The sequence below is a fragment of the Gorilla gorilla genome, chromosome 14 (assembly GCF_029281585.2).
Source record: "Gorilla gorilla gorilla isolate KB3781 chromosome 14, NHGRI_mGorGor1-v2.1_pri, whole genome shotgun sequence".
Taxonomy (NCBI): Eukaryota; Metazoa; Chordata; class Mammalia; order Primates; family Hominidae; genus Gorilla; species Gorilla gorilla.
The window spans coordinates 60802683-60815499 of record NC_073238.2 but is presented as its reverse complement, the minus strand read 5'-3'; the positions used below and the strand labels follow the sequence as shown (position 1 = coordinate 60815499).

The 12817-nt window shown below is 40.2% G+C and overlaps 1 protein-coding gene and 1 non-coding gene across 16 annotated transcripts in view; one reads left to right on the top strand and one right to left on the bottom strand.

Annotated features, from left to right (window-relative positions):
• The window catches only part of LOC129526151 (protein associated with UVRAG as autophagy enhancer-like), an 82007-nt gene that overhangs the window by 23970 nt on the left and 45220 nt on the right, over positions 1–12817 (top strand). The window lies entirely within an intron of this gene.
• LOC115933320 (U6 spliceosomal RNA) lies at positions 3000–3103 on the bottom strand. The gene has a single exon (XR_004069195.1). It is a non-coding gene; the product is annotated as a U6 spliceosomal RNA (small nuclear RNA).

The window sequence follows — 12817 nt, the reverse complement described above, 5'->3', positions numbered from 1 at the left end:
GCTTAAGAAGCTTTTTGACTGAGACAATGAAATTTTCTTGACATAGGATCATCTGCAAATAAAGATAATTTGACATTCTTTCTCCCTATTTAAATACCCTTTATTTATTTCTCTTGTCTGATTGCCCTGGTCAAAACTTCCATACTGTTTTGAATAGGAGTGGTGAGAGAGTGCATCCTTGTCCTATGATGGTTTTCAAGGAGAATACTTCCAGCTTTTGCCCTTTAAGTATGATATTTGATGTGGATTTGTTAGATATGGTTCTTATTATCTTGAAGTATATTCCTTTAAAACCTAGTTTATTGAGAGTTTTTAAGATAAAGGGATGCTGAATTTTGTCAAAGGTCTTTTCTGCATCTATTGAGAAAATCATGTGGTTTTTGTCTTTAGCTCTGTTTATGTGATGAATTGTATTTATTTATTTTAATATGTTAAACCAACCTTGCACCCTAGGGATGAAACTAACTTGAATGTGATGGATAAGCTTTTTGACGTGCTGCTGGATTTGGTTTGTCAGTATTTATTAAAGATATTTGCATCAGTGTTAATCTGGGATATTAGCTGAAGTTTTCTATTTTTGGTGTATTGTGGTCAGGTTTTTGGTATCAGGATGATGCTGGCCTCATAAAATTAGTTATGGAGGAGTCCCTCCTTTTCAACTTTATGGAATAACTTCAATAGAAATGGTACCAGCTTTTCTTTGTACCTCTGTTAGAATGCAGCTGTAAATCCATCTGGTCCTGGGCTTTTTTGGTTGGTAGACTACTTATTACTGACTCAATTTTAGAACTCATTATTGGTCTACTCAGGGTTTCAATTTCTTTCTGGTTCAGTCTTGGGAGGATGTATGTATTCAGGAATTTATCCATTTCTTCTAGATTTTCTTGTTTATGTGGTTTATGTGCATACAGGTGTTCATAGTATTCTCTGATGGTTGTTTGCTTTACTGTGGGGTCATTGGTGATATCTCCCTTATCATTTCTGATTGTGTCTACTTGATTCTTCTCTCTTTTATTCTTTATTAGTCTAGCTAGTGGTCTACTGTATTATTTTTTTGCAAAAAAAAAAGCTCCTGGATTCATTGATTTGTTGAAGGAATTTTCATGTCTTTATCTTTCAGTTGCCCTCTGATCTTGGTTATTGCTTATCTTCTGCCATCTTTGGGTTTGTTTGCTTTTGGTTTTCTAGTTCTTTTAGTTGTGATATTAGGTTATTAATATGACATCTTCCTAGTTTTTGATGTGAGCATTTAGTGCTATACATTTCCCTGATAACACCACTCTATCAGCATCCCAGAGATTCTGATACATTGTCTCTTTGTTCTCATTAGTTTAAAAGAACTTCTTGATTTTGCCTTAATTTCATTATTTACCCACGAGTGACTCAGGAACAGCTTGTTCAATTTCCATGTAGTTTTGTGGTTCTAAGTGAATTTTTCAGTCTTGAATTCTAATTTGATTGTGCTGTGATCTGAGATACTGTTATGATTTCAGTTCTTCTGCATTTGCTGAAGAGTGTTTTATTTCAGATTATGTGATCAATTTTAGAGTAAGTGTATATGGCAGTGAGAAGAATGTATATCCTGTTGTTTGCAAGATGAGGAGTTCTGTATATATCGATCAGGTCTGCTTGATCCAGAGCTGAGTTCAGGTCCTGAGTATCTTTGTTAATTTTCTGTCTTGATGATCCATCTAACATTGTCAGTGTGGAGTTAAAGTCTCCCACTATTATTTTGTGGGAGTCTACATCTCTTTGTATGTCTCTAAGAACTTGCTTTATAAATCCAGGTGCTCCTTTATTGGGTGTATGTCTACTTAGGAATAGTTAGCTCTTCTTGTTGAATTGACTCCTTTACCATTATATAGGGCCCTTCTTTGTCTTTTCTGATCTTTGTTGGTTTAAAATTTGTTTTGTCAGAAACTAGGTTTGTGACCCCTACTTTTTTCTGTTTTCCATTTGCTTGGTAAATTTTTCTCAGTCCCTTTATGTTGAACCTATGTGTGTCTTTGCATGTGAGATGGGTCTCTTGAAGACAGCATACCAACAGATTTTGACCCCGTCCAGCTTGCCATCCTATGTCTTTTAATTGGGGCATTTAGCTCATTTACATTTAATGTTAATACTGCTATGTGTGAGTTTGATCCTGTCATCATAATTCAAGCTGGTTATTTTGCAGACTTATTACATGGTCACTTCATAGTGTCACTGGTCTGTATACTTCAGTATGTTTTTGTAGTGGCTAGTAACAGTTTTTCCTTTTCATATTTAGTGCTTCCTTCAGGAACTCTTGCAAAGCAGGCCTGGAGGTGACTTATTCCCTCATCCTTTGCTTGTCTGAAAAGAATCTTATTTCTCCCTCGCTTATGAAACTTAGTTGGGCTGGATATGAAATTCTGGGTTGGAAATTGTTTTCTTTAAGAATGTTGAATATTGGCCCCAAATTGCTTCTGTCTTGTAAGGTTTACACTGAGAGGTCTGTTGTTATACTGATGGATTTCCCTTTGTAGGTGACCCAGCCTTTCTCTCTGGCTGCGCGTAACATTTTTTCTTTTCTTTCAACCTTGGAGAATCTGACGATTATGTGCCTTGGCATTGATCTTCTTGTGAAGTATCTTACTGGGGCTCCCTAGATTTCTTGAATTTGAATCTCGGCCTGTCTTTCTAGATTGGAGGAAGTTCTCCTGGATGACCTCCCGAAGTATGTTTTCCAACTTGGGTCTGTCCTCCCTGTCTCTTTCAAGTACCCCAATCAGTTGTAGGTTCAGTCTTTTTACATAGTCCCACATTTCTGAGAGGTTTTGTTCATTCCTTTTCATTTTTTTTTCTCTATTCTTGTCTGCCTGTCTTATTTCAGAAAGATAGTCTTCAAGCTCTGAGATTCTTTTCTCCACTTCATCTATTCTGCTATTGATACGTGTCATTGCACTGTGAATTTCCCATGTTGTGTTCTTCAGCTCCATCAGGTCAGTTATGTTTCTCTCTAATCTGGCTATTCTGGTAAAAATATGGAATGCTTCAAAGATGTGTGTGTCATCTTTGCATAGGGGCCATGCTAGTTTTCTCTCTATTGTTTCAATTTTAGTATAAGTGCCAAAGTGAGCATGACAGTATATGTTTAAAATCCCAAGTGGTTTGTATTTATACCCCATTTATTTACAGACTCCAGAATTATGAAGCTATTTTAAAAATGGTTAGCAAATTTCCCATATCTAGTTTACTAACAGATTTCAAAAAGGCAAAACATAAACAAAAATAAAACAAAATAATATGAAATGAATATGTACAGTATAATAATGAAAACTGTTATTTAATGTTAGGATTTACTATAGTCATCATTTGTATATTAATTTGTGATATAGCAATTTTTAAATCTTAATGACTTATATTAATTCTTTTAAAAGTGCTTCCTTCTAGTAATATTTAACATACTGATTAATGCATTTTAATATTTTTGTTGAGGTTTAATTGACGTACAATAATCAGTGCATAAAGTGTTTAATTTGTTGAACTGATATGCATATAAGCCACTCAAATAAACACTGCAATTAAATTGATAAGTATACCCACCAGCCCCAAGAGTATCTTCTTTTGTAATTCATATAGAGTCCTACAACCTCTCCTTTCTACAACTATTAATTTCCTTTCTGTCATTATATTTTGTTTTTCTTATTTTAAGCATTTTATATAAGTGGAATCTCACATTATGTACTCACTTTGTGGAGTTTATTTTACTACCTTGTTTTTGTTTTCAGATTTATTCACATTTTGGTGTTAATCAACACTTTAAAATTTCTGAATAGTATTCTGCTTTATGGGTATACAATTTGTTTATTCATTTACCTGTTGATGGATATTTGGAATGTTTCCAGTTTGGTGCTTTACAAATAAAGCTATAAAAATTTGTGTATAAATCTTCATGTGAACATAAATATCTAGGAATGAAATGTCTAGAATATATGCAAGTTTAAGTTAGAAAGAATTTCTAAAAACTATATTATAGAAGAGGTTGCTAGCAAGATGGCTGAATAGGAACAGCTCCAGTCTGCAGCTCCTGGTGAGATCAACACAGAAGGCAGGTGATTTCTGCATTTCTAACTGAGGTACCCAGCTCTTCTCATTGGGACTGGTTAGACAGTGGGTGTAGCCCATGGAGGGCAAGCCAAAGCAGGGTGGGGAGTCACCTCCCTTGGAACCACAAGGGGTCGGGAACTCCTTCCCCTAGCCAGGGGGAGCTGTGAGGGACTGTGCCATGAGGAACAATGCACTGCAGCCTAGATACTATGCTTTTCCCACAGTCTTAAGCAACCTGTAGTCCAGGAGATTCCCTTGGGTGCCTATGCCACCAGGGCCCTGGGTTTCAGGCACAAAACTGGGCAGCCATTTGGGCAGACAATAACCTAGCTGCAGGAGTTTTTTTTCATACCCCAGTGGCACCTGGAACACCAGTGAGACGAAACCATTCACTCCCCTGGAAAGGGTGCTGAAGCCAGGAAGTCAAGTGGTCTAACTCAGCAGATCCCACCCCTATGGAGTCCAGCAAGCTAAGATCCACTGGCTTGAAATTCTCACTGCCATTACAGCAGTCTGAAGTTGACCTGAGACACTCGAGCTTCGTTGGGGGAAGAGCGTCCACCATTACTGAGGCTTCAGTAGGTAGTTTTCCCCTCACAGTGTAAACAAAGCCACCAGGATGTTTGAACTGAGTGGAGCAAACTGGAGCTCTGCAAAGCCTCTGTAGCCAGACTGCCTCTCTAGATTCCTCCTCTCTGGGCAGGGCATCTCTGAAAGAAAGGCAGCAGCCCCAGTCAGGGGCTTATAGATAAAACTCCCATCTTCCTGGGACAGAGCACCTGGTAGAAGGGGCAGCTGTGGGCGCAGCTTCAGCAGACTTAAACGTTCCTGCCTGCTGGCTCTGAAGAGAGCAGCAGATCTCCCAGCACAGTGCTCGAGCTCTGCTAAGGGACAGACTGCCTACTCAAGTGGGTCCCTGACCCCTGTGCCGCCTGACTGGGAGACACCTCCCAGCAGGGGTCCACAGACACCTCATACAGGAGAGCTCTTGCTGGCATCTGACAGATGCCTCTCTGGGACGAAGCTTCCACAAGAAGGAACAGGCAGCAATCTTTGTTGTTCTGCAGCCTTTGCTGGTGAAACCCAGGCAAAGGGGGTCTGGAGTGGACCTCCAGCAAACTCCAGCAGACCTGCCGAAGAGGGGCCTGAGTGATAGAATGAAAACTAACAAACAGAAAGGAATAGCTTCAACATCAACAAAAAGGACATCCAGACAGAAACTCCATTTGAAAGTCACCAACATCAAAGACCAAAGGTAGATAAATTCATGAAGATGAGGAAAAACCATTGCAAAAAGCCTGAAAATTCCAAAAACCAGAATACTTCTTCTCCTCCAAAGGATCATAACTCCTCGCCAGCAAGGGAGCAAAACTGGATGGAGAATGAGTTTGACAAATGGACAGAAGTAGGCTTCAGAAGCTGGGTAATAGCAAACTCCTCTGAGCTAAAGCAGCATATTCTAAACCACTGAAAAGAAGCTAAGAATCTTGAAAAAAGGTTAGCAGAATTGCTAACTAAAATAAGAGTTTAGAGAAGAAGTTAAATGACCTCATAGAGTTGAAAAACACAGCAGGAGAACTTTGTGAGGCATACAGAAGTATCAATAGCTGAATTGATCAATCAGAAGAAAGGATATCAGAGACTGAAGATCAACTTAATGAAATAAAGCAGGAAGACAAGATTAGAGAAAAAAAAAATAAAAGGAACAAGCAAAACCTCCAAGAAATATGGGGCTATGTGAAAAGACCAAACCCACGTTTGACTGGTGTACCTGAAAGTCACGGGGAGAAAGGAACCAAGTTGGAAAACACTCTTCAGGATATTATCCGGGAGAACTTCCCCAACCTAGCAAGACAGGCCCACATTCAAATTCAAGAAATACAGAGAACACCAAAAAGATACTCCTTGAGAAGAGCAACTCCAAGACACATAATCATCAGATTCACCAAGGTTGAAATGAAGGAAAAAATGTTAAGGACAGCCAGACAGAAAGGTTGGGTTACTCACAAAGGTAAGCCCATCAGACTAACAGCGGATCTCGCTGCAGAAACCCTGCAAGCCAGAAGGGAGTGGGGGCCAATATTCAACATTCTTAAAGAATTTTCAACCCAGAATTTCATATCCAGCCAAACTAAGTTTCATAAGCGAAGGAGAAATAAAATCATTTACAGACATGCTGAGAGATTTTTGTCACCACCAGACCTGCCTTAAAAGAGCTCATGAAGGAAGCACTGAATATGGAAAGAAAAAGCCGGTACCAGCCACAGCAAAAACATACCAAATTGTAAAGACCGTCGATGCTATGAAGAAACTGCATGTCTGTGTAGTCATTCATGATACATTATGAATCCCCAATAATTATAAACCATAACTAATGTGAACAATTCAGCTAAATTATAGATGTTATTGAATAGCTCTATTTCAAATACCAATCTCTTCTTTTTGGCTAGTGCTTCTCATGTCCTGTTTAAATAATCTTTGTTCAAATCATTATGGTATTCTCCTCTGTGCTCTTTTAAAAAGCTTTATTAAGTTTCACATTTAGGTCTATGATCCACCTCAAATTTATTTTTGTGTATGGTGTGAGGTGAAGGTCAATGTTCAGGTCTTTTCCACATGGATATAAAAATGCCCAAGTACCTTTTGTTTGAAAAAGCCACTCTTTTTGTTGTTGTTGTTGTTGTTTTTTGAGACGGAGTCTCGCTCTGTCGCCCAGGCTGGAGTGCAGTGGCTGATCTCGGCTCACTGCAAGCTCTGCCTCCCAGGTTCAAGCCATTCTCCTGCCTCAGCCTCCCGAGCAGCTGGGACTATAGGCACCCGCCACCACACCCGGCTAATTTTTTGTATTTTTAGTAGACATGGGGTTTCACCATGTTAGCCAGGATGGTCTCGATCTCCTGACCTCATGATCCACCCACCTCGGCCTCCCAGAGTGCTGGGATTACAGGCATGAGCCACCGCGCCTGGCCTGAAAAAGCCATTCTTTCTCCCATTGAATTGCAGTGCATCTTTGTTGCAAATCAAGTGGTCATATATATGTGGCTCTGTTTTTGGATTTTCTCTTTTGTTCCACTGGATTATTTGTCTACGGAAACCTTTAACATTAATTAGTCAGTTATATTCCTTTTCTAAGTTTAGAAGGAAGAGATGACCCAAGTTTAATACATAACTAAATTATAAAGCTATGCATAAAATTTTGAGAAAAGTTTCTGGGAGGTGAAAAGTTGAATTGCATAAAACAATACTTGATAGGCCAAAAAATGATCAGTATGGAAATATTCTAGTCTTTTCCCACTTTATGCACCCAGTAAAGCAAATCCTGTAATTTCTCATTGAGTTTCTCTCACTTTATCACTCTTTGCTTGTTGGGAAAGGGTCTGAAAAGTCAATCTGCATAATAAAACAGAGAAGCATGTTGGGAGAGTTTAGGTGGAATTTGAGACAGAGTGATGGTTGGGAGTAGATTCTGGGTGTAAATAAATTGGAGGGAGGGGCAAAGGTGTTGCAGGATAGATGAGCCCCCAAATTGGGGCTTAGCCCAAGAGGGTTCTTGGCTTTGCCTAGGAAGGAATTCAAGGGTGAGCCAGTGGTGTTAGCAATTTTTTGTTGAATGGCACTGCTCCTTGATAAGCAGGGCTAACTTCCAGTCAGGGCAACCAAAGTTGGCAGCTATGGACTGTTGGCAACTCTATTTATATCCACTTTCAATTATATGCAAATTAAGAGGTGGGCTAATGCAAATTTAGGGGCAGGTTATTCATAACTTTCTAGGAAAGGGGCAGTAACTTCTGGGTGGTTGTCATGGCATTTGTGAACTGTCATGGTGCTGGTAGGAGTGTCTTATGCTAATGAGCAGCTAGGGATCACTTTTCTGGCCATCTGCTGGTTCCTGCCAGTTTCTTTACTTTACCCATGGGGACCAAGAAATAAGTCCTGCCGGTGGTCTCCTACTTCAACTGAATGTGGTGAAGTAGGGTAGAGTTATGATCACCTCTGATGATCCTTTAAAAATGCAAAGAAAGAGTTTTGGTTGCATTATAATTATTGCTGTTTTTTTTTTTTTTTTTTTTTGAGACAGGACCTTGTTCTGTCACTGAAGCTGAAGTACAGTGACACAATCATGGCTCACTGCAGCATTAATATTGTTGGTTCTTGAAATGTGTTTAAGTAGATTCGATGCCATTTCAATTTCATAAGAAAGCATAAGATAGAGTCACAGGAATAGAAACTGATTAAGGAAAATTGTGCTGCTTTCAGAATTATGTCCATTGCCACTTCAACCAATCCACATAAGCAAAATAATCTAATCTCATGAATTTTTCAGATAAACATGATTACATTAAATTGCTTTCTTTCCAATAAAGGCTAATTAATGCATGTTTTCAAGTAAATTTAGCAAAATTTTAATTACTTTATGAATTGTATAATTAAAAATCAGAAAATGTCATTCATCAGGCTATATCCTCATTTTTGGTTCTGAAAATATTACTACTATATATAAAGAAACTATGAGCCTCTCTTGAACTTGACAATAAGCTGAATAAGCTCCCTTCCTTCCTTCCTCCCTCCCCCCTCTTCCTTTCTCCCTTCCTCTTTCACTCCTTCCCTCCCTTTCCTCCCTCCCTTCCTCCCTTCCTGCCTTCCTTCTTTCCTTTTCCTTCTTTTTTGATGTTACTGTTATCCAGTAACTACTATAGTGGCCTTAGAGACTGTGAGACGCATGACTGTGCTGCTGGAGTGTGAACCAAAGAAGCAATGATGGGAATCTTCCATCATCAGAACAGCAATAGTGGATATAAATATGGATCTGGGTTGATAGAGGAGAAGCAAAATGTTTAATTTATACAACATGATCCCATTCCTCTTGGACATGAACTGAAGAAATAGTTGTGGTGAGCTAGGAAAAGTACGCCAAGGACTTCTGAAGAAGAACCTCTGATTACACCCTAAGGAGAGTTAGCCGCACTTCAGAGCTGGAGAGAAGCACACAGCACCCTCCCTTTGATTGCAGTCACTCCCTGGTCGCTGTCCTAACAAATTAAGCTAATGGTGGGGGTAGGGATGCTGAAGGAAATGCCACATCATGTTCCAGATGCCCTTTCTGCCCTGGGGTGGTGATGGTGGCTACAAGGGGGAGGGAATGAGGTTAGCAATGAGAGAGGTAACTGAGGTTGAACTTTTTTTTTTAGAAGAAAAAGTTATTTACTCTAGTTTTTTTGTAGTAAGATGTCTGTATTCTGATAAAACTCCATTCAATTTCACAAATGTTTGTGGAGCCCTCATTATGTGGTAGGCTCTGTGTCAGTTGCTGTCGAAAATATAGACACAAACACTAGCTACTGTGTGTTGAGTAACTTCCTGTAAGAAGTGGCATTTGGAGAGTGAGAGACACTTGGGAGGAGGCTCTGGGTATAAATGAAGCTGAGGGGAGGGGAAATGGAATGCAATAAAGTAAGACTGAGAGTCATGAGTGCGATTGCCTTTGATGGTCCTCAAGTAGTGCAAAGAGGCTGGGCGTGGTGGCTCACGCCTGTAACCCAGCACTTTGGGAGGCCTAGGCAGGCAGATCACCTGCGGTCAGGAGTTCAAGACCAGCCTGGCCAACATGATGAAACACCATCTCTATGAAAAATACAAAAATTAGCTGGGTGTGGTGGCAGGCACCAGCTACTTGGGAGGCTGAGGCGGTAGAATTGCTTGAACTCAGGGGCAGAGGTTGCAGTGAGCTGAGATTGCGCCGCTGCACTCCAGCCTGGGCAACAGAGTGAGACTCTGTTTCAAAAAAAAAGAAAAGAAAAGAAAAGAAAAGAAAAAAAGTGCAAAGAAAGAGTTTTGGTTGCATTGGTTGCATGATAATCATTGTTGGTTGTTGAAGTATGTTTAAGTAAATTACTTTACCTCCTTAATTCCCCCACCAAGTCTTATCATAGGAAGGTAATTCTATTGACAGAAGAGAGAAGGAATGCTCATCTGACTTTAATACATTACTCAAAGTGGAGCCAAGATTTGATATAAGATTTTCAGATTTCAGATTGAATGCATCTGCTTCAATCACTAAAGGACAGAAAAAGACCTTAACACAACTAACAGGAATATAACCTGGAGAAGTATGAGTGCTGAGAACACAGGTGTGGGGCACAGGAAAAGGAATATTTTGAGTCTCCTTCCTGGAAAGAAAGTACTTAGGGGAAGTTTCTAATTTCCAGAGGCTTAGAAGAGCACAGATAAGGGAATGGTGACTCTGCCAGGAGAAACTGACTATTGCCTGACCACTGCTCAAACTAGGGCGAGCTCAGCAAAGACGCAGGGCCCACAGAGAGTCCTTGGTGAGGCACCACTCTCAGGACTTGCAAATTTAAAGGGTGATTCAGGTGATGGACAGGAGGAAAAAGAGAAAACAGAAACTGAAGAAGATGGAGAGATTCTTGAAGAGGAATGCTTCAAGTTACAGTGGCTTGACTTCTTGATTCTGTCTTAATTCCAAACAAGGTTATCATGAGGATATCTCAGGGTTTTTGTTTAACTATTAAACAATTGATTTTATTTTGATCTCACCAGTTTTCTTGTTGATGTTATTTTTAACTAAAAATATGTTATTATAGTAAAATGTACATAACATAAAATTTATCATTTTAAACCATAAAGATACACCCAGTCTTAATTGTGGAATGAGTGTCATTGCAATGGCAGGAAGGTTGGGAGAATCCCAAAGCTCCGTGAGCTCCTGCCATACCTCCTCACACCTCCCATTCATGCTGTCACCATCAAAACCGGCCTTGGAGACTCTTGGAACTAATCTTATCCTGCCGCTTATACAGTGGTGTGCTGAAGGCCAGTTGTTAAACATTTATCAGCACACCACTGTTGTTATCCCTGTTTAAGTCAAACTTTATATTCCTCTCCCCTCCAATTCCCCACCAACCACCACCTCCTCTCCCTCCCCTTTCTTATCTTCCCCCTCTCTCCCCTTTTCTTCTCCTCTTGCTTCTCTTCCTCCCATCCTCTCCTCCTCCTCATCATCTCCATCATCATCACCATCACGAAAGCTATGGTGTATTCAACATCTACCACGTGCCAGGCACTATCCTAAAGTGCTTTACACATGTTACTTAACTCTCACATCACGTCTGTAAAGCATGTATTTTTTTTCCTTTTTTTCCTCTCTCTCTCTCTTTTTTTTTTTTTTTTTTTTTTTGAAATAGGCTCTCGCTGTGTTGCCTGGGCTGGAGTGCAGTGGCTTGATCATGGCTCACTGCAGCCTCAAACTTCTGGGCACAAGCAATCCTCCCACCTTAGCCTCTCAAATAACTGGGACTACAGGCGTATGCCACCACGGCTGACTAATGTTTCAAAATTTTTGTAGAGACACAGTCTCACTGTGTCACCCAGGCTGGTCTCGAACTCCTGACCGCAAGTGATCGTTGGGAGGCCAAGGCCTCATAAAGTGCTGAGATTACAGGTGTAAGCCATGGCGTTCAGACTTAAAGTATGTATTTTGATCATAATAGCTACCATATATTGGATATGTAGGGGCCAAGAGAAAACTTCCCCTTTGCCCTCTGAAGTTTCATTGAAAAATCAACTTGCAAAAGACAGATAATTGCAGAAAATGCTTACAAATTTATTAATATGTACATTGGCAGAATCACAGAATGATTACCCAACCCCCAGTGGAGTACAGAAGGTTACAGAAAGCATGGGGGCTCAGAGCATGGCCAGAAACAGGTTCTGGTAATAAACCAGGTTATAGTGGCAAGGTAAGTTATATGAGAGAGAGAAAAAGAGGAAGGAGGAGCTCTGGCTAGTAAACGTGGTCTTGTTCATGTAAATAAAACCTCACTGGTAGCAGCCCTCAGAGAAAATAGATGGTAAATGTTTCTTTCAGATGTTTAAAGGTGGCAGGCTCTCAGTTCACCTTTCCCACATGTAGACCAGGGAAGGCCTGGTTGCATCAATGCAGATTTTCTGCAGATGCAAATCTCCCCCACAAGACAGCTTTGCTGTCTCCCTGAGCAGCCATCTCAAAATATGTCAAAGAAATATATTTTGGGGTAAAATACTTTAATTTCCTTCAGATGTTTCCTGTGTGCTAGGCACTGTGCTAAGTACTTTACATTTATCATTTCATTTCTACTATAAAAGGGTGTGTGTGTGTGTGTGTGTGTGTATCTATCTATGCTATGATGACCAAAACAAAGGCTAGAGTCCTGTGTTTCTCTCTCCGCAATGTCAATTTAAAATATTCTCTCAGATCTAGTCTTTTTAGTCTAAAAAGAAAATAAAATTTTTAAAAATAGTCAAATTTATGACTCTGCAACCTCCCTTCACATCGCAAGATTATTTGAAGAAAGGCAAACTGGTCACATTTGGAGAATCTGATATTCTTGGCTTGATGTCAATCTCAAGGAATGGGGAAGTCAATCCTGCTGCAGACGGCAGGAAAATAGAATTTTTTTTTTTTTTTTGAGACAGAGCCTTGCTCTGTTGGCCCAGGCTGGAGTGCAGTGGTGCGATCTTGGCTCACTGAAACCTCCACCTCCTGGGTTCAAGTGATTCTTGTGCCTCCGCCTCCCAAGTAGTTAGGATTACATGTGCATGCCACCATACCCAGCTAATTTTTTAGTACAGATGGGGTTTCACCATGTTGGCCAGGCTGGTCTCAAACTCCTGGCCTCAGATGATCTGTCTGCCTCAGCCTCCCAAAGTGCTGGGATTACAGGCGTGAGCCACAGTGCTTGGCCAAATG